The sequence below is a fragment of the Trichosurus vulpecula genome, chromosome 1, assembly GCF_011100635.1.
Source record: "Trichosurus vulpecula isolate mTriVul1 chromosome 1, mTriVul1.pri, whole genome shotgun sequence".
NCBI classification, from domain to species: Eukaryota; Metazoa; Chordata; class Mammalia; order Diprotodontia; family Phalangeridae; genus Trichosurus; species Trichosurus vulpecula.
Window position 1 is genome coordinate 217,533,858 of NC_050573.1, and position 21,087 is coordinate 217,554,944.

A 21,087-nucleotide genomic window follows, 5' to 3' on the forward strand; every position below is an offset into this window, starting at 1 on the left:
TTTGTGCAATTATAAATTCTTAGGGAAGGTACATACTTTTTAGTACCATCAAACCATAAAAGTAGAAGACTGCTAATACATCATGGTAGAAAAAAGATGGAGTAAAAAAAAAAAGTGCCACTTAATATGTGACCCATGGTAAGTCATTTCACCTGTCTTTTTTAAAAGATATATATTGTTTATTTCATTTTTAGTTTATAACAGTTCCACAAGTTTTTTAATTCTAAATTTTCTCACCCCCTTTCCAGTCCCCCCACCCCAAGACAGCATGTGATCTGATATAGGTTTTACATATACCTTCACATTAAACTTATTTTCACAACAATCAAGTTGTAAAGAATAATTAATAGAACATGGTTAGATACCACAGAGTAGGTGGCAATGCCTTAACCATATATGTGTTTTAAAGGCCACTAGGACCTCTTTCATCTTTATCAAGGGGAGCACTAACCTTCTCTCCTTTCATACAACACATTTCACCTGTCTTGACATTTAATTTCTGTAAAATGAGCATCATAAAAACTATACTACAGGGTGTCTCTAAAGTCTGGACACACAGGGAATCTCATTAACATCTCATTAACCATTTCACCAAGACTCTGTGTTGTTCAGCTACTTTTTTTTCTGGGGTATGCTAAAAGAGAAGGTGTACTCAATGAAAATGAAAATCACAGATGCAACACACTTGACCGAACACATAGAGTGAATGTGCTCAAATTGATGGCAATGTGGAGTTATTGCATCGAGTTCACGTGAATCTTGCATCACAAATGATGGAAATCATATTGAAGATGTTATTTGTCAATATTCCAATTAAATAAAATGCTGTTGAAAATTTCATTAATTTCATTTCTTGAAAATATGCATTTTTGCCTGTGTGTCCAGACTTTAGGAACACCCTGTAGATAAGGCATTGTGGAAAGTTTATGAATGAGAATCAATGGAGAGAAATAATCGTACTTTGCAATGACAGTATACTACAGACCACCTAGAAAGAAAAATCTTAGAGTTCAGAAGTCTAGCAGAATATCGTATTCCCCACGTATAAGATGCACCCTTTTTCAAAAAATTTGGGGTCTAAAAACTGGGTGCGTCTTATACAGCGGTTGTAGCTGTTTTACTTCCATTTCCCGCTTTTTCATGCTTGTTTTTGCACTCATTGTTGTAGATTTTTTTACTTGCATTTCCCGTTTTTTGCGCTTGTTTTCTTTGCGCTCATTGTTTCGCATTTGTTACTGGTTTATTAGGTTATGTTTTGCCATGTTCTGCCCATAAATGGCTCAGAAAAGATTTTTGTATAGAGCTGAATTCAAGTTAAAAGTGATCCAGTTTGCAAAAGTGAATAGAAATCATGCTGCTGAATGTGTTTGGTGCTCCTCCAACTGAGAAAATGATCTGAGACTGGCTAGGGGAAGAAGAAACTCTACTGAAAATGCCACAGCACAAGGCCATGAGAGGCAAGTCAGCAAAAATGGCCTGATTCAGAGAGGGAATTGAAGATATGGATTGAAAAGGAAAGGGCAATTGTTATTCCTGTGTCCACAAAGATGGTTCAGAATGAGGCAAGAAGAATTGCTGATGAAAAAGAAGTTACTAATTTCAAAGGAGGACACAACTGGTGCTTCAGGTTCATGAAACAGAATGGACTAAGCATACATATATGCACCAGACTTGCCCAAAAAATGCCTGAAAGCTATGAGGAGATGAATAAAACTTAAGTTCAATAACTTAATGTAATACAATTTTATTCAAATTTCAGGCCCCCAAATTAAGGTAAGTCTTATACATGGGGAAATATAGTAGTATAACCAAGGTATTTCTCCCCCTCCCCCACATACACACATAAACACACACATACAAGTCTTAGTGAAGTATATTAAGCTATTGTGATGTTTGAAAAATTTGAAAGACAGGTAGTCTTTTTATTAATAATGCTAGAATTTTAATAAAAGAGCTCAGTGGCACTCTCAAATACCAAAGACCTTTAAAGTGGTGGAATCAAGGCTTATATGAACTTGGAAAAGTGGGTATTCCAGAGGGTAGCAATCAACTCTGTTTAGTTAACAAGTAATGAGAGAGAATGAATATTACAATGAAAGGCTGGACATATTTTAATGAACATTGATTATGTCATTTACTTCTAAATTACCCCCAGCCTTGGGGAATGTAATCAAAAAATTTATCCTCATCCAAACCTGAGTAGAACACAATGGAGAGGAACTGACCCTAGATTCCACTCCTTGTAAGGTTGGGTGATGTCTGACCAAGACAGAGGAGTATTAATTCAATCTTATTATCAGTAATGTCCTTCAAGAGACTGAACTTTGAAATGAGGACTGGAAAAATGAGGAACTCTGAATCTCCACAAATAATTGGTTATTAATAATCATTACTCTCACTATTGAAGTTTAAAATTATCCAGACATCTGATAAAGCTTTCTCTCTGCCAAAAGCAGGGCAGCTGATTTCAAAATATAGAAGAAGCTAAAATGAAAAAAAAGAATCTATTCTGGGCCAAATTCTCAGCAACAAGGAATTCATTTCAGGAGTGGCAATAATGGGAACTGTGTGAGCGTGCTATTATTAATTCTTGGAATTTTTGATAAAGATTGAAAATGAGACATAGCTTGACATGCACACTAAATTTTGGGAAAGTAGATTTAAAATTTTTCAGAAAGAATAAGAAGGATTAAAAAAATGACCTGCTATGCTATTAGGGTGATCGTGGTTGAAAGATACTACTTCTTTACCTTCATTTCTTAAAATCTGCAGCTTTCTTCAAGGGCCAGTTCAAGCATCATTTCCTAAAGATAGAAAACTTTTGTCCTCTCAGTTATTAGTTCCCTGAATCCCTTTTCTTAATAATTCTAGTAACCCATGGCCCAGGGACTTCTCTCACAGTTTTAATTCGTCATAGGGACAACCTGACCCCAAAGAGAAATGGGACTTCTCTTGCATTCTATAGTTAGTTATGCCTATACATCACAGCAGAACTCCAGATAAATTCTCTTAAATAACACTAAGGCATGGTTCATGTCTAGGGCCTCCATCAAAAGGAATAATTGGGTTCTTTGTTGTATGTAATTAACAAAAATGCATATGAGGTTAAGGAAAGCTATGTTTTTTTCTTTCTAGTAATGCTTAAAACACAAACATAAGCATGCATTAATGAATAAAGAAACATAAAACAAACAAAAAAAAAAACAAACATCAAATCAGTTTCTCCCCTCTAAAGAAGAGGTTCTTAACCTGGAGTCCCAAGAGAGATTTCAAGGTGGTCAGGGAACTTTAAAAAAAAAATTGATATCTATATTTCAACAAAATTGTTTTTCCTTTGTAAATTATCTAGTTCATTTATTTATTTAGCATTTTAAAATATTATTCTTAAAAGGAAGGAGTAGTCTTCACCAGACTGCCAAAGAATTTGATGACACACATGCAAAGAAAAGTGTGTCTATTAGATAAATGATATTTTTAGGACTGCTGAAAAGATATTTTACTTTCACTATAGGCCTTCCCTGAGTGATATCCATGAGGAAGGTTTAGATCTCTTTTCTCCTCTGCCATAGCTCTTTGGTTCCTTCAGCTTCAAGGTGATTCTAATTATAGTCAACCCCTCCAAGAAGAAGTTATGGAGTTATGGAAGATGGCTCCATTTGGGCAGCTGACACTGAATTGTGAGTTTAGTAACTTTTGAACTTGTGAAGCAGATGAAATGTCCATTTCTTAGATTTACTGGTTGCTGGACCTAGACTTGTTAGATTCAGAGAAGAAAACAAATTCAGGAAAAGGCACCAGAGATCCAGCTCACCTGAGCAAACACTTTCTCACTGCCATGTGCTATGATTGGTAATTTGCCATTACTGATGGAGTGATTTGGGGGAGCTATCTCCTTCCTCTTGTTGGAATGCCAAAGAGATGGACCAGAAGAGCCTTAAGTGAAACACACAAACTAGAAATATTTTTGGTTTTTGACCTATTGAATGGGTAGTTCAATTATCCTTGATATTACTCCAGTCACAGGAAGTTATGAAGTGAAAAAGTCTGCAGCGTGAGCAGCAGAGAACCAAGGGAGAAGTGAGAGGAAGTTCAGGTAATGCCTCTGACTTCAACTGATTATGTGATACTAGGCAAATGATTTAAGTTCTCAGTGAACAAAACCTGCATTATCGAAGGGAGTTTCCTTGGCTAGTTCCTTTTCTCAATGCAATCCTATGTCTAGTCACTAACACTATACATAGCACAATACATGAAACATACTGTGTGCTTAATAAATGATTATGAATGAATGAATTAGAATAAAAAACTTAAAGTACCTCGCTGAGTTAACCCTTTAATGAAATTAAGTTCCAGTCAAGGTATAAATGTTACAATAAATGACTGCTCTCAGATCCATTTTATTTTGATGAGGGAGTGGTAAAGAGAACCATAGAGCAGTCAGCCAAGATGATAGAGAAAGAGGATACCAGAGACAGGAGATAGAAAATAATCTCTAGATTTCATGGCTTTATGCATTTGCTGTTGTTGTTCAGGTGTGTCCGACTCTTCACGACCCTGTGAACCACACTATGATTTCTTTGGCAAAGGTACTGGGGGTGGTTTGCTGTTTCCTTCTCCAGTGAATTAAGGCAAACAAATGTTAAGTGATTTGCCCAGGATCACACAGCTAATAACTATCTGAAGCCACATTTGAACGCAGGTCTTCCTGACTCCAGGCCCTGCGCTCTATCCACTGAGCCACCTAGCTGCCTCAGCCTTACATACTTCAATTTAATAACTATTGTTAACTGTTTCTGGCCCTGTTTTTCTTTAACTGAGATGTGACAAGTGCTAATTTTTGTTATGTAGCTATATGCGCAGATATTACCGCTGCTGGATGATTTTCAAAATTGTGTGAAAAGAGGCTTGTTTGAGTATAAAGAAGCCCTCCTACCCCCAATGTTCTTTAATACAAGCCTTAAAAAATGTACATTTGAATTTTGCATATGCTTAAAATGTCAGTCAATATGCATTTATGAAACACTTACTGACATCAGACTCTGTGTTAATGCAAGGATAAAAGATGTCAAAAATACAGTCTTTGTTACCAAGGAGGTCACATTCTAATGAAGGAAACACAACTAGTAAAAAACTCTGTGTGTGTGTGTATGTGTGTGTGTGTGTGTGTGTAAAAACAGAGAACGTGTGGTTCTTAAAGTGTAAGAAGACTGAAGACTTAGAACATAGGGCCAGACTGTTAAAAGCCTTAAATACCAAACAGAGGATATTAATATATTTAACTGACATAAAAGGAAAGCAACTGGAGCTTCTGAGGGAATTTGGGGCGGTAATATGGTCAGACCTGCACTTGAGGAAAAACCCAAGTAACCCCTCTATAAGAAAATGCTCTTTAGTTTTTAAAGTTCTACACAGCCTGGCCTCATCAGGTATTATCTACCCTTCCATACTGTGATCCAGCCAAACAGGCCTCTCTGTTCCTCACACAAAATACTTCCACGTTTCATCTTTGTACATTTGTTCTAATTCTCTCTCACACCTAGAATGTGATGCCTACTTAACAAAACACTTTTGCTAAGATGCAGCTCAAGCATCATCTTCTATTTGAAACCTTTTCATCACCCGTTCCCACCTGCTATTATACTTTCTCCCAAACTACCTTATATTTACTTTGCTTATATTTGTGTTTGTTCACTTTTTGTGTTGTATGTATTTATATATGCACTAGTCTTCTCTACTAGAAAGTAAATTTTTTACATTTGGGGAATGGCATATTTCTTCTTTTATTGCAAGCAACAAGCACAGTACATGGTGCATAGAAGGTGTTTAATATTTGCTTGTTAATTGATTGTTTTGGCTATTGTTATTGTTATCATCATGATTATTATTATCTCTGTGGCCCCAGTGTTTAACACAGTGTCTGCCATATAGCAGGAGCTTAATACATTCTTATTGAATAAATTGGATGATAGGTCACAAATATAACATGTTTTGATGCTTACTATTTGTATGGCTATGAGCAAATCACTCAACCTTTTTGTGAACCTAAATTTCCTCATTTGTACAATGAAGGAGATGGACTTGGTGGCCTCTAAGGTTACTCCTAACTATAGATCTATGACCATAAATTAAAAGCATTACATCATAAACATAGGGATTAGGGTGTAAGCAATTTATTGTGAACAAGTGATCCGGCTAACTGTTTTGTTCTTGTATTGGTTTTTCAGTGTTGAACATTAGTATGGGATTCAAAATATTTTGTATATATTTGTCAATTAATGCAAGATTAGCTTAGTATATCTTAGGGCATTTCATCTATACCACAATATTACAAACTGTAAAGATAGTTTTGTTGGCCATGGCAGAAGTTTTCAAAATATTTTTCATATTTCCAGAGAGCCATTTTCTTAGTAAGCACTTACTAAATGATCTGTTTACAAAAAAAGTAGGAAATGGGATACCTTGAAATCAGATGCATAGTGAAAGGCTCCCATCTAGTGGAAAAAGAAAAAATTTCACAATGTTCTCAGGACTGAACAAGAATAGAAAAGCTATTAATTGCTATGGTAAGCGTTTGATAGGAGCAGTCACACTTCGAGTGCTTCATTTCATATTGACGCAGAAAGGTGCAGGGGAAAGCAGAGAATGATGTCGGGTTTTGTTTTTTTTTTTCAAAATTGCCCTGCTACAATTACTGTGTTAAGAAAAAAAATCACTACTTTGACACAACTAAATTCCTACATTTCTGTTTGCTATAACACTTTGAAAGGGATGATAGTAGAACTTTCTAGCCTATGAGGTGTGTGTGTGTGTGTTTTTTAGAGAAGTTTATTGTTATGCAGTTGTTTTCAACTTATCATGACCTCATTTGGGGTTTCTTGGCAAAGATACTGGAGTGGTTTGCCATTTTCTTCTCCATTTCATTTTACTGATGAGGAAATGAAGGTAAACAGGGTTAAATGACATGTCCAGGATCACACAGCTAGTAACTGTCTGAGGCCATATTTGAACTCAGGAAGATGAGTTTTCCTGATTCCAGGCCCAGCACTCTATCCGCTGTACCACCTCACCACCCTTTAGAAAAGTATATCTCATTATTTCTTTTCCACTTCACATCTCCTGAAAGAAGTTGACTGATATTTAGTTTTTTCATATGAACCTTTCTGTCTTGCTTTCATTTGTATCTTATTAGGATGGCTGAAGAATTTACCAAAAGACAGTGTGCCCTCATGCCCAAATAGCTCACTTTTCCATGTTGATTTTGGCTCTTTCCATAAAATGAGTCAGCTCAATGTTGGAGTTTGCTATGGGGAGTGCTATTTCATTATTTCTTAGAAAACATAGGATTTTAGGTCATTTACTCAAAAAAACCTCTCGTACAATTAAATAATGTATGTCAACACATGTATATACACATTCTCTATCTTTATAGATGTGCACATATACATGTATATGCACATGGATACATCAATGTACATGTATAGAGGGCTACAAGTCTACATGAATACTGCACACATGCACATATTTATAAATATATGCTTGCACAAATATGAGTTAATGTGTGTAGATTTCCTATATTTAAAGATGCATACACATGTATATGTATATGTACATGCACACAATATAAATATACATATATGTGTGTATATAAATGTATTTGTGTGTGTGTGTATAAGTACCAGGGTTATTTCAGGATTTAATGTCAGAAATTCTTCCAGGCCATACATACAAACTGAGATCCCAAGTAAGCAGGCCATGTTATGGGTGAGGGGAATCCAACTTCACTTTCAAGGAATACACAAAGTGACCCAATCAATGAGGAAGTGAATATACCACAACAATCTATTTTCAGTAGAACCACTTAAAATTTATATTTAGTCTTAATGAATAGTGTCTTTTTAAAAAATAGTTATATTTATAACTTTTCACCACAGAGTCAATAACTTTATCGTGATTCAGAAGGCTTTGGCAACTTCTAGAACTCGACAGCTAAGTACTACTATCCTGGACTGGCTTCAGATATTGTTACAGACACAGACTGTATCTCTTTTCTGAGAATCAGCTTAACTAACTACAGAGTAGATCATAACTATTAAGTTAGCCACTTGGTGTTTTATCTTTTAGCCATTGCAAGTCATGAAAAAAAGAAAAATATACAATGGCTTTTAGTTCTGTGGGCCTCCATCTACTTATGCAATAATGGTGATGAAGATGTGAACCAGAGGGTTTTCCTGACTCTAAAGTCAGCTTTTTATTCACTATATCCTCCTGCCTCACAAAATGCTGAGTGTATATCAACAAGGAAGTTGATTATTTTTTTAATTAGGAATATCTTTTATTTAGTATTTTATTTTTCCCCAGTTACGTGTAGCAACTTTGAGTGCCAATTTCTTTTCATTCCTCCAACCCCACCTACCCTCATTGAGAAGGTAAACAATTCAATATAGGTTTCCATGTGTAGTCATGTAAAATATTTCTACAATAATCATGTTGTGAAAGAAAACCTAAACCAAAACAAACAAAAAAACTTCAAAAAACATAAAGTAAAAAAAAAAAGTATGCTTCAATCTGTATTCAGACACCATCAGTTTTGTTTTGTTTCCCCTTCCCTGTTCCCCGCCCCCCCCCCCCCCCCCCCCCCCCGCCCCCGGGAATGGGTAGTATTTTGCATCATAAGTCATTCAGAATTGTCTTGGCTCATTGTATTACTGAGAATAGGTAAGTCGCTCACAGCTGATCATCTTACAATACTGTTGTTACTTTGTACACAGTACATTTCAATTTGCACCAACTCATGTCTTTTCAGGTTTTTCTAAGGGCATCCTGCTCATCCTTTCTTTTAGAGCAATAGTATTCTATCATAATCGCATACCACAATTTGTTCAGCCATTCCCTAATTGATGGACATCTTCTCAATTTTCAATTATCCCCCCCCCCGCAAAAGCTGCTATATTTTTGTACATGTACATATTTTTGCCTTTTTTTAAAATCTCTTTTGTGATATATACCTAGTAGTGATATTGCTAGGTCAAAGAGTATGGTTTTAGCCCTTTGAGCATAGTTCCAAATTGCTCTCTAGAATGAGTGAATTAGCTCAAAACTCCACCAACAATGCATTAATGTGTCATTTTTTCCCACAACCCCTTCACCATCCATCATTTTTCTTTGCTGTCCTAATATCCAATCTAATATGTATGAGATAATAGCTCAGAATTGTTTTATTTTCATTACTCCAATCAATAGAATATATTTTCATATGGCTATAGATAGCTTTGATTACTTCATCCGAAAACTGTTTGTATCTTTTCATTTATCAATTGGGGGGGGGGGTGGCTTTTGTTTTTATAAACTAGACACAATTTTCTCTATGTTTGAGTAATGAGGCCTTTATCAGAGAAACCTGCTTCATTTTTTTTTCACAGTTACTACTTTAAACTGTATTTCCCTCTGTGCTCTTTCCTCCCTGTTTATTCTATTCTTTCTCCTTTCAACCTCTCCCTCAAGTTTTGCTTCTGATTACCCCTTCTCCCAACCTGCCTTCTCTTCTATCACATGCCCTCCTTTGTTTAACCCCTTCCCTCCAACTTTCCTGTAGGTTAGATTTCTGTACCCAATTAAATGTGTATGTTATTCCCTGTTTGAGTCAATTCTGATGAAAGGTTCACTTATTGCCCCTCACTTTCCCCTCTCCCCCTCCATTGTAAAAGCTTTTTCTTGCCTCCTTTATGTAATATAATTTACCCTATTCTACCTCTCCCTTCCCTTTCTGCCAGTACATTCCTCTCTCATACGTTAATTTTTTTTACATATCATCTCTTCATATTCAACTCACATTTATGCCCTGTCTATATATAATCCTTCTAACTGCCCTAATAATGAGAAAGTTCTTATGAGTTACAAATACCATCCTTCCCATGTAGGAATATAAATAGTTTAACCTTTTAAGTCCCTTATGATTTCACTTTCCTGTTTACCTTTTATGGTTCTCTTGAGTCTTGTATTTGAAAGTCAAATTTTCTATGCAGCTCTGATCTTTTCATCAAGAATGTTTGAAAGTCCTCTGTTTCATTGAATATCCATTTTTCCCCTGAAGGATTATATTCTATTTTGCTGGATAGGTGATTCTTGGTCATAATCCTAGTTCTTTTGCCCTTTGGAATATCATATTCCAAGCCCTATAATCCTTTAATGTAGAAGCTGTTAGATCTTGTCTTATCCTGACTGCGGCTCTACCATACTGGAATTGTCTCTTTCTGGCTGCCTACAATATTTTCTCTTCGACCTAGGAGCTCTGGAATTTGGTTATAATATTCCTGGGAGTTTTCATTTTGGGATCTCTTTCAAGAGATGACCAGGGATCCTTTCAATTTTTATTTTATCCTCTGGTTCTGGAATGTTAGAATATTGATAATTTCTTGAAAGATGATATCTAGGCTCTTTTTTATTCATGTCTTTCAGGTCGTCCATTAATTTTAAAATTATCTCTCCTGGATCTATTTTCCTGGTCAGTTGTTTTTTCTGGTGAAATATTTCACACAGTCTTCTATTTTTTTTTCATTCTTTTTTTTTCATCTTATTGTTTCCTGATTTCTCATAAAGTTGTTAGCTTCAATTTGCTCAAATCTATTTTTCAAGGAATTATTTTCTTCGGTAAACTTTTGTACCTCCTCTTCCATTTGGCCAATTCTACTTTTTAAAGAGTTTCTTCTTTCTTCAGTGAATTTTTGTGCCTCCTTTTCTATTTGGTCAATTCTGCTTTTTAAAGCATTCTTCTCCTCATTGGCTTTTTAGACCTCTTTTACCATTTGGCCTTTTTTGTTTTTTAAGCTATCATTTTCTTCACTATTTCTTTGTGTCTACTTTACCAAGCTGTTGACTTGTTTTTCATGATTTTCTTCCATCACTCTCATTTCTCTTCCTGATTTTTCCTCTGCCTTCTCTCACTTCATTTTCAAAATTCTTTTTGACCTTTTCCATGGCCTGAGATCAATTCATATTTTTTTTTTGGAGGCTTCAGATGTAGAAGTTTTAACTTTGTTATCTTCTTCTGACTGTCGGTTTAATTTTTCTTATCACAATAGTAACTTTCTATCAGCTGTTTTTCCCCACTGTTTGCTCATTTCCCCAGCCTATTACTTGACTTTTAACTTTTTGTTAAAGTAGGGCTCTGCTTCCAGGGTGGAGGGTACACTGTCCCAAGCTTCAGGGGTTCTGTGTGGCTGTTTTCAGAGATATTCCAGGGACCTAGAAGTTTTCAGTTCTTTCAAGGTGGTATGATCTAAAGAGAGGTGTTTATTATTCTTCTGGCCTGTGCTCTGGTCCATGAGTGACCACAAGCACTCTATTCTGCCCTGGAAATGTGAGGAGGGTCCCTATTCCACTGTGGCCACAGGCTTTGGTGTGCCAGTGCTCCTCCTAGCCCTGGAATTGCTACCCAGGCCAGTGACCTATATCCAGCTGTGGGCAAAGCCACAGAGTCCTACCTCAATGCTAGCAAAAAAGATCCAAGTAATCCCCTTCTCTTTTTTTTTCTATTTTTTTAGGAGGGGGGGAAGGCAGGGCAATTGGGCTTAAGTGACTTGCCCAAGGTCACACAGCTAGCACATGTGTCAAGTGTCTGAGGCCGGATTTGAACTCAGGTTCTCCTGACTCCAGGGCTGGTGTTCTACTCACTGCACCACCTAGCTGCCCCCAAGTAATACCCTTCTGACCAGTTGTTTGACCCCCTTACTAAAACAAAACAAAAAAATAAACAAATAAATAAAAGACCTATAAGAACTGCCAGTATAAATTATCCAATCACCTTTGATGGATCCAAGGGATTTAGGTTCTAACACTGCAATCTAAAGCATCATAAGTTAAAAATGGCACTAAAGAAATCAAAGATAGAAGAAGGAACTGGATTAGATCAAGTACATACAAAGGAGTTTCTTACTAGAGGACTAGAGGTGACACAATTTTAACTGCACTAAGAGAATAGTTTTCAAGAAGGAAGGGTAATAAATAGTTGGGGGGAAAAAGTCATGTACACTATATTTACATCAAGCCTGAAAATCAAAAAGGCATAAATAACAATAAATCTATATGCCTGAATTTCCCATTCAACACATTTATGTTTTTCGAAAAATAAACTATTCAGGTATCAAGGTGATCTTTGATGAAGGTCTGAGAAGGAAACAAATGGTTTGTAAACAATATTCTACAGAAGAGTCCATTTTTATTATCTGATTATTGACTGAGATGTGTAAAGAATACCCCAGATCATTTTTATGGACTCTTTTCACCAGAAGGTGGCAACATATGACAATATTTAGAGACATGTGCAAAGCAAAAATAAAAGGAAGTGGCCCTCATTCTCTGTTCTAGCCAAATCCTCCTGCACTTTAAGAATTTTAGAGCACAGCTGCTCTTTCCAAATGACATTGTTCTTCTCCTACTAGACAGAGCTATTCCTCATTCATCACCTTCAACCCAAGGACCATGCTTGAGGAGAAAACAATGAATTAGTGGGTAAGGGAGACAACATGGCTCATATACACTTATGTCCCTAACCAGAAACTCATGGCTACCTGATTCACGGTTTTATACCGAATTTTTTTTAAATGAGTAAGTAAAAACCAGATCCAGCTTAAATCCTACTTTTAAGAAGTTTATCAAAAGTTATTAATATAAAATGAAACCTTTTAAAAGATTATCTCTTTTTCAGGTATAAAAAGGGAGGTAGTAAACTAGCATTTTGAACTATTTCAAAGCTCTGTCCTATTTAGTTCTGAGATTTTCAAACTATTCTCTGGCTTCTTCCATTGTTCTACCTCTATACACAATTATAAGTTGAAATGAATCACAGACAAGTAATGTCTGATCATAGTTTTATGTAAAATAAAATTAAGAAAGAGAAATATCTTTTTTAAAATTTGTTCGGTTTTATTATTTATTCTATTTTCCTCTGTATATATTTTATTTAATATTTTAGTTTTCAACATTGATTTCCACAAGATTTTGGGTTACAAATTTTCTCCCCATTTCTACCCTCCCCCCCATTCCAACGCAGCATATATTCTGATTGTCTCATTCCCCAGTCAGCCCTCCCCTCTTTCACCCCACTCCCCAACCCTTTCCCCCTTACTTTCTTGTAGGGCAGGATAGATTTCTATGCCCCATTCCCTATATATCGTTTCCCAGCTACATGCAAAAAAAATTAATATTTTTAAGCATCTACTTTTAAAACTTTGAGTTCCTCAAAGAGTCCATATATCTGTGGTTGTGTATAATGTTCTCCTGTTTCTGCTCCGCTCACTCAGCATTATATCATGTAGGTTTTTCCATGTTATTATGAAGTCTGTGTCATCCCCATTTCTTATCGCACAATTGAATTCCATTACCTTCGTTTACCACAACTTGTTCAGCCATTCCCCAATTAATGGGCATCCCCTTGATTTTCAATCTTTGCTACTACAAAAAGAGCTGCTATAAATATTTTTGTACATACAGGTCCACTTCCCACTTGTGTGATCTCTTTGGGATACAACCCTAGAAGTGGTATTGCTGGGTCAAAGGGTATGAACATTTTTATACCCTTTGGACATAGTTCCAAATTGCCCTCCAGAATGGCTGGATAATTTCACAACGCCACCAGCAATGTAACAGCGTTCCAATTTTCCCACTTCCTCTCCAGCATTTATCATTTTCCTGCTTTGTCATTTTAGCCAATCTGACGGGAGAGATGTGGTACCTAAGAGTTGTTTTGATATGCATTTCTCATTTAACGAGTAGTGATTTCGAGCATTTTTTCATATGCCTATAGATATTTTAAATTTCTTCCTCTGAAAACTGTTCATATCCTTTGAACATTTCTCAATTGGAGAATGACTTGTATTCCTATATATTTGACTCAGTTCCCTGTATATTTTAGAGATGAGGCCTTTATCAGAGACACTAGCTGTAAAGATTTTCTCCCAATTTTCTGCTTCCCTCCTAATCTTTGTTGCATTGGATTTTTTTGTACAAAAACATTTCAATTTAACATAATCAAAATTATCCATTTTGCATTTTCTAATGCTCTCTATTACTTGTTGTGTCATGAATTCTTTGCTTTTCCATGAATCTGATAGGTAAACTATTCCTTGGTTTCCCAAATTGCTTATCACATCAACCCTATTAGACTTTACTCTTCTCAGCAATGCAAGGTGCAAGGACAACTTCAAAGGACTCATGATGGAAAGAGCTATCTACATCCAGAGAAAGAACTATGAAGTATGAATGCAGACTGAGGCACATTATTTGTGCTCCTTTTTTTGTTTTCCTTTTGGTTTTTTCTTTTTTTTTTTTGTTGTTGTTGTTTTTCTTTCTTCTTTCTCCTGATCCATTCCATTGGTCATAATTCTTCTTTACAACCTGACTATTGTGTAAATAAGTTCAATGTGAAGTTATATGTAGAAGATATATCGAATTACATGCCATCTTGGGGAGGGAAGGGGGGAGGAGGGGAAGAAAATCTGGAAATCAAAATTATGTGGAACTGAGTGTTGTAAACTAAAAATAAAAAATCTTAATTATAAAAAAAAAACCTTTCCAAATTCCAAATTCTCTCCCTTCTTCCCTTCACACCCACCCTCCCTAGGAAGGCAAGCAATTCCACATAGATCACACATGAATCATTATGCAAAATACTTCCACAATGCTCATGTGAAAGGCTAACTATATTTCCTTCCATCCTATCCTGTCCCCCTTTATTCAATTTTCATCCTTGACACTGTCCCTTTTCAAAAATGTTTGCTTTTCATTACCTTCTCCCCCATCTGCCCTTCCCTCTATCATCCCCCCCTTTTTTATTCCCTTCCCCTTACTTTCCTGTGGAGTAAGATACCCAATTGAGTGTGTATGTTATTCCCTTCTCAAGATGAATATGATGAGAGTATGATTCACTCATTACCCCTCACCTGCCCCCTCTTCTCTTCCAACAGAACTCCTTCTTCTTGCCACTTTTATGTGAGATTATTTACCCCATTCTGTCTCTCCCTCTCTCCCTCTCTCCCTCTCTCAATGTATTCATCTCTCACCCCTTAAATTTATTTCATTTTTTTAGATATCATCCCTTCACATTTAACTCATCACGTTCTGTCTTTATTCCCTTCAACTCCCCTAATACTGAGAAAAGTCTCATGAATTACACACATCCTCTTTACATGTAGGAATGTAAACATAACAGTCTAACTTTAGTAAGTCCCTTATGAATTCTCTTTCTTGTTTACCCTTTCATGCTTCCCTTGATTCTTATATTTGAAAATCAAATTTTCTATTCAGCTCTGGTCTTTTCACTGAGAAAGCTTGAAAGTCCTCTATTTTATTGAAAATCCATATTTTGCCTTGGAGCATGATACTCAGTTTTGCTGGGTAGGTGATTCTTGGTTTTCATCCTAGCTCCTTTGACCTCTGGAATATCATATTCCAAGCCCTTCGATTCCTTAAGGTAGAAGCTGCTAGACCTTGTGTTATCCTGATTGTGTTTCCACAATACTCAAATTGTTTCTTTCTGGCTGCTTACAGTATTTTCTCCTTGATCTGGGAGCTCTGGAATTTGGCAACAATATTCCTAGGAGTTTTCTTTTTGGGATCTTTTTCAAGAGGCCATCCATGGATTCTTTCAATTTCTATTTCACCCTCTGGCTCTAGAATATCAGGGCAATTCTCCTTGATAATTTCTTGAAAGATGATGTGTAGGTTCTTTTTTTGATCATGGCTTTCAGGTAGTCCGATAATTTTTAAATCATCTCTCCTGGATATATTCTCCAGGTCAGTGGTTTTTCCAATGAGATGTTTCACATTGTCTTCCATTTTTTCATTCCTTTGGTTCTGTTTTATGATACCTTGGTTTCTCATAAAGTCACTAGCTTCCACTTGCTTCAATCTCATTTTTAAGGTGGTATTTTCTTCAGTGGTTTTTTGGACCCCCTTTTCCATTTGGCTAATTCTGCCTTTCAGGGCATTCTTCTCCTCATTGGCTTTCTGGAGCTCTTTTGCCATTTGGGTTAGTCTATTCTTTAAGGTGTTATTTTCTTCAGTATTTTGGCGGGTCTCTTTTAGCTAGTCATTGACTTATTTTTCATGGTTTTCTAGCATCACTCTCATTTGTCTTCCCAATTTTTCCTCTACTTCTCTTACTTGCTTTTCCAAATGCTTTTTGAGCTCTTCCATGGCCTGTGCTTGGAGGCTTCTGATGTAGGCTCTTTGACTTTGTTGATTTCTTCTGGCTGTATGATTTGATCTTCTTTGTCACCAAAAAAGGAATCTAGAGTTTGAGTCTGAGTTCATTTTTCCTGCCTGTTCATCTTCCCAGCCAACTACTTGACCCTTGAGCTTTTTGTTAGGATGTGACTGCTTGTAGAGAGTACTTTGTCCCAAGCTTTAGGGTCCAAGCACTGCTGTTTTCAGAGCTACTTCTACTCCCCTGTCCCCCCCAGGCTCTGTCACAGCAGCACCCCTCCTACCCCAAGAACAGCCAACCAGAACTGCAATTCAGATCCAAGCCGGGCACAGCAAGAGAATCTGCCTTTGTGCCTACAAAGCTCTCCTTGTACTCCTGCTCTGATCTGCTGCTAGATTCCTCCCATCTTGTGAGCCAGGGACTTGGGAAGTCACTGACGCTGGAGCTCTGGAGGCAGTCTCAGGAGTTCCTGCTGCTGCTATGGCCCCCTCCACCGCCAGAGCTGGCGGCCATACTGCTCTGAACTCGATCCCCCTAACCTGCTATTTGGCGTTTGTGGGTTGAGAAGTCTGGTAACTGCCCCAGCTCACTGTTTCATGGCCCCAAGGCCTCTGCTGGCTGGCTGACTCCAGGTCTGGGCTGTCCCAACGCAGCCCACACTGGGCTGCCCTCTGCTCTCAGCACCATATGATAGACCCTTCCTGGTGCCCATCCAGGCTCTCCTGGGCTGGAGATCTGTTTCCCTCTGCTATTTCATGGGTTCTGCAGCTCTAGAATTTGTTCAGAGCCATTTTTATGGGTGTTTGGAGGGATTTGTGGGGAGAGTAAGCAAGTCCCTGCTTTCCTGCTGCCATCTTGGCTCAGCCCCCAAAATTTTTAACCTATTTATTTCGTGATCTATACATACATAAAATTGTATGCATATATGTGTGTGTCCTCTGTGCATATCCCCTTCTTCCTTTTTTTGCACTTAATAGTACATTTTTCCAAGTACATGTAAAAAAATAGGTTTTGTATTTGTAAGCTTTTGAATTTCAAATTTTTCTCCCTCTTTCCCTTCCCTCCCTCCTCCTAAGACAGGAAGCAATCTAATATAGGTTTTACATGTACAGTCATATTGAACAAATTTCCACATTAATCACGTTGTGAAAGAAGAATCTGAACAAAAGGGAAAAACCACAAGAAAGAAAACAAACCAACAAAAAAGTGAAAATAGTATGCTTCAGTCTGCATTCAGACTCCACAGCTCTTTCTCTGGATGTGGATAGCATTTTCCATCATGAGTCTTTTGGAATTGTCTTGGATTACTCTGTTGTTCAAAAGAGCTAAATCTATCATAGTTGATCATGGCACAATGTTGCTGTTACTGTGTACGATGTTCTCTTGCTTCTGCTCACTTCATTCAGCATCAGTTCATGAAAGTCTTTCCAGGTTTTTCTGAAATTAGCTTGCTCATCATTTCTTATAGAACAATAGTACTAAATTACATTAATATGCCACACCTTGTTCAGCCATTCCCCAGCTGATGGGCATCCCTTCAATTTCCAATTCTTAGCCACCCCGCCCCCACCCCACCCCACACACACAAAGCTACTATATACATTTTATTCTATAAAAAAGTCCTTTTCTCTTTTTTTATATCTTTGGGATATAAACCTAGCAGTGGAATTGTGGATAGAAGGATATGCAGAGTTTTATAACCCTTTCAGCATAATTACAAATTGCTCCCCAGAATGGTTGGATCAGATCACAAACTTCCCCTCTCAGAAACAGATAAATCTAACCAAACAATAAATAAGAAAGAAGTTAAGGAAATAAATATAATTTTAGGTAAACTAGATATGATAGATATCTAGAAAGAACTGAATGAAAATAGAAAGAACATTTCCTCCACAGTTCATAGTACTTTTACAAAGATTGATGATATATTAGGACATAAAATCTTTATACTTAAAAGCAGAAAAGCAAAACATTTTAATAGTAACCTTTTCAGATCATAATGCAATAAAATTATATTTAATAAAGTATCAAGAAGATATATATTAAAAACTAATTGTAGATTAAACAACCTAATCTTAAAGAATGAGTGGGTTAAAAAATATTTTACAGAAATAATTTCATTAAAGAGAATGACAAAAGCAATGGGATACAGCAAAAATCAGTGATCAGAGGAAAATGCATATCTCTAAATGTTTACATCAATAAAATAGAGAAAGAACAGACTAGTAAATTGGGCATGCAATTAAAAAAAACAGAAAAAAGAACAAATTAAAAATCCCCAATTAAACACTAAATTAGAAATCCTAAAAGCTAAAGGTGAGATTAATAAAACTGAGAGTAAAAAAAATGTCAATAACTAAAACTAGGAGTTAGTTTTATGGAAAAAAATAAAATAGATAAACTATTGATTAATTTGATTTTTTTATCTTTTGTTTTTTTTAATGAATCATATATCATTTGTTAATAGGAATTACAAATAATTTTTAGAGGATTTTACTTCAAGTATTCTGCCAAAGTTTTGTTTAAACTAAAGGGTTCTATCACTGTGAAAATGTTTAAGAACCACCGATCCAGAAAAACCATAGTTATTTGGACTGAGTTCCCATTCCTCAAGTGTAAGCAGAACAGAAGAGGGGGAAAAAAAGAAAAGAAAAGAAGAGAAAAGAAAGGAAAAATTCTCCTGGATGTATGACCTTGACTCAGGTGTCAGTAGGCTTTGAGCACCTGCCAACATTGATCTTCCTAAAAAGAAGACATTCTCCAAGGCTCAGAATGCCTCCCAAAATGGAAAATTCCACAATCCCAAGAATCAATGTAATTTGTGGCTCCCTGGCACCATGAGATTGATGTTCTATGGACAGACTCTTGTTCCCAGTCAAATGGGAAATGAAACACTCATTGAAGCCCTTCCAGGTACAAGTGCTTTTCATTCACTAATCTGTTATGATGAGTTTCATTCACACTGAAGCACCTTTGGAACCCAGGAGATCAGGGTAGCTGGCTTCCCAGCAATAGCCTTGTTTACAAACAATCCTATTTTCCTCTTCAGATAGGGTTATTAGAGGAGACACTAACACACAGAGGTGATGGACAGTTTGGAAATCCCCAGCAGGTGTCATAAAAACACATTTATAATATCCATCATTATCAGTGGTCACTGGGCTTATCTGAAGGTTGTGATTCCACTCAGGTCTAGATTCCCAGTTTACTCCTTCAACAGAGCAGTTTGTTACTTTGGTTTCTTTCTTGAATTCTTTGTAAGCTATGATATAGGGAGTGTTATCTCTGAGGAGTATTTCCCCTATTATTATTATAAATCCTTTACTCAGTGAGGAAAGAAGGAGAAGACAGCTTTGGTATTCACTTGTATACACACTGAGTTGGTAGCTTTGATGGGGCTTTGGTATGACACCTGTCTAGTCGGCATGTTGCTTGGTTGAACTTGAGTTGTTGCTTGTGTGTTTTTATATTCTGGGTTAGAGAAGTGTGTCATCCAGTCCCAGCCTGGGGTGGCCAGTTAATTTGATTTTTAAAAAAGAAAAAAGCCAAATCACTACTATTAAAAATGGAAAGGGTGAGTATATAATCAATAAAGATGAAATTAAAGTAATTATGAGCAGTTATTTTCCCAAATTATATGTCAATAAATTTAATGATTTAAGTGAAATGAAGAATATTTGCAAAAATATAAAGTGCTTAGATTAGGAGAAAAGAAAATGGAATATCTGAATAGACCTATTAAAAAAATATTGAACAGGTTATAAATGAGCTTCCTAAGAGAAAAGCACCAGGACTAGATGAAATTTGCAAGTAAATTCTTCAAATATTTAAAGATCTACTAATTCTAATATCAAATCAATTATTTGGAATTATAGGTAAAAATGGCATTCTACTGAACTCCTTTTATGAAACAAAAGTGATACGGATGCCTAAACCAGGAAGAGTAAAAATAGAAAAAGAAAATTATAGATGAATTTCATTAATAAATATGGATACAAAAATCCTAAATAAAATACTAGCTAAAAGATCACAATATATTAGAAAGATTATACATTATGATCAAGTGAGATTTCCAACAGCAATGCAAGGATGGTTTAATGTAAGGAAAGCTATCAACGTAATTGATTACATCAATAACAAAAGTTTAAAAAAATCATATAATTATGTAAATAGACACAAAAAAAGCTTTTGATAAAGCTCGATATTCATTTTTGTTTTTAAAAAAAGCGCTTGGAAGTGTTGGTATGAATGGATTGTTTCTTAAATTGATAAAAAAAAATCTAAAATCATCAGTAAGCATTATTTGTAATTAGGATAAACCAGACCCCTGTGAGATCAGGTGTGAAACAAGGATGCCCATTGTCATCAATATTATTCAGTACTGTATTGGAAATCCTAGCAATAGCAATAAGAGAAGAAAAACTGAAGGAATCAGAATAGGGAGTGACATGATAAAAACATCTCTTTTTATAGACAATTTGATGGTGTATTTGGAAAACCCCAAAAACCCAACTAAAAATAGTTGATTGAAACAATAATTTCAGCAGAGTAGCAAGATATAAATCCCCATAAATCATCAGTATTCCTATATGTCCCAAAGTTCTGCAAAAAGAGATAGTAAAAAAAATAAAATAAAAGCAATTTAAAATAACTCTAGACAATATAAAATACCTGGGAGTACTCCTGCCAAAACAAATGCAAGAAATATGTAAATAAAATTATAAATAAAACTTTTTCTACAAAGAAAACCAAATTTAAATAATTAGAGAGCTATTAATTGTTCAAGTGTATATAGGGCCAATATAATAAAAATGACAATTTTACCCAAACTAATTTATATATTTTCAATGCCATGCAAATTGAATTACCAATTTTTTAATGAATTT

At 36.0% G+C, this 21,087-nt stretch overlaps 1 non-coding gene and 1 pseudogene across 1 annotated transcript; both read right to left on the bottom strand.

The window, feature by feature from the left end:
* Positions 1–345: 345 nt before the first annotated feature.
* Positions 346–473, bottom strand: LOC118835104. The gene has a single exon (XR_005009452.1). It is a non-coding gene; the product is annotated as a U6atac minor spliceosomal RNA (small nuclear RNA).
* An 18,427-nt stretch (positions 474–18,900) lies between these two features.
* On the bottom strand, positions 18,901–19,815 carry LOC118836009 (annotated as a pseudogene).
* Between the last annotated feature and the right edge of the window lie 1,272 nt (positions 19,816–21,087).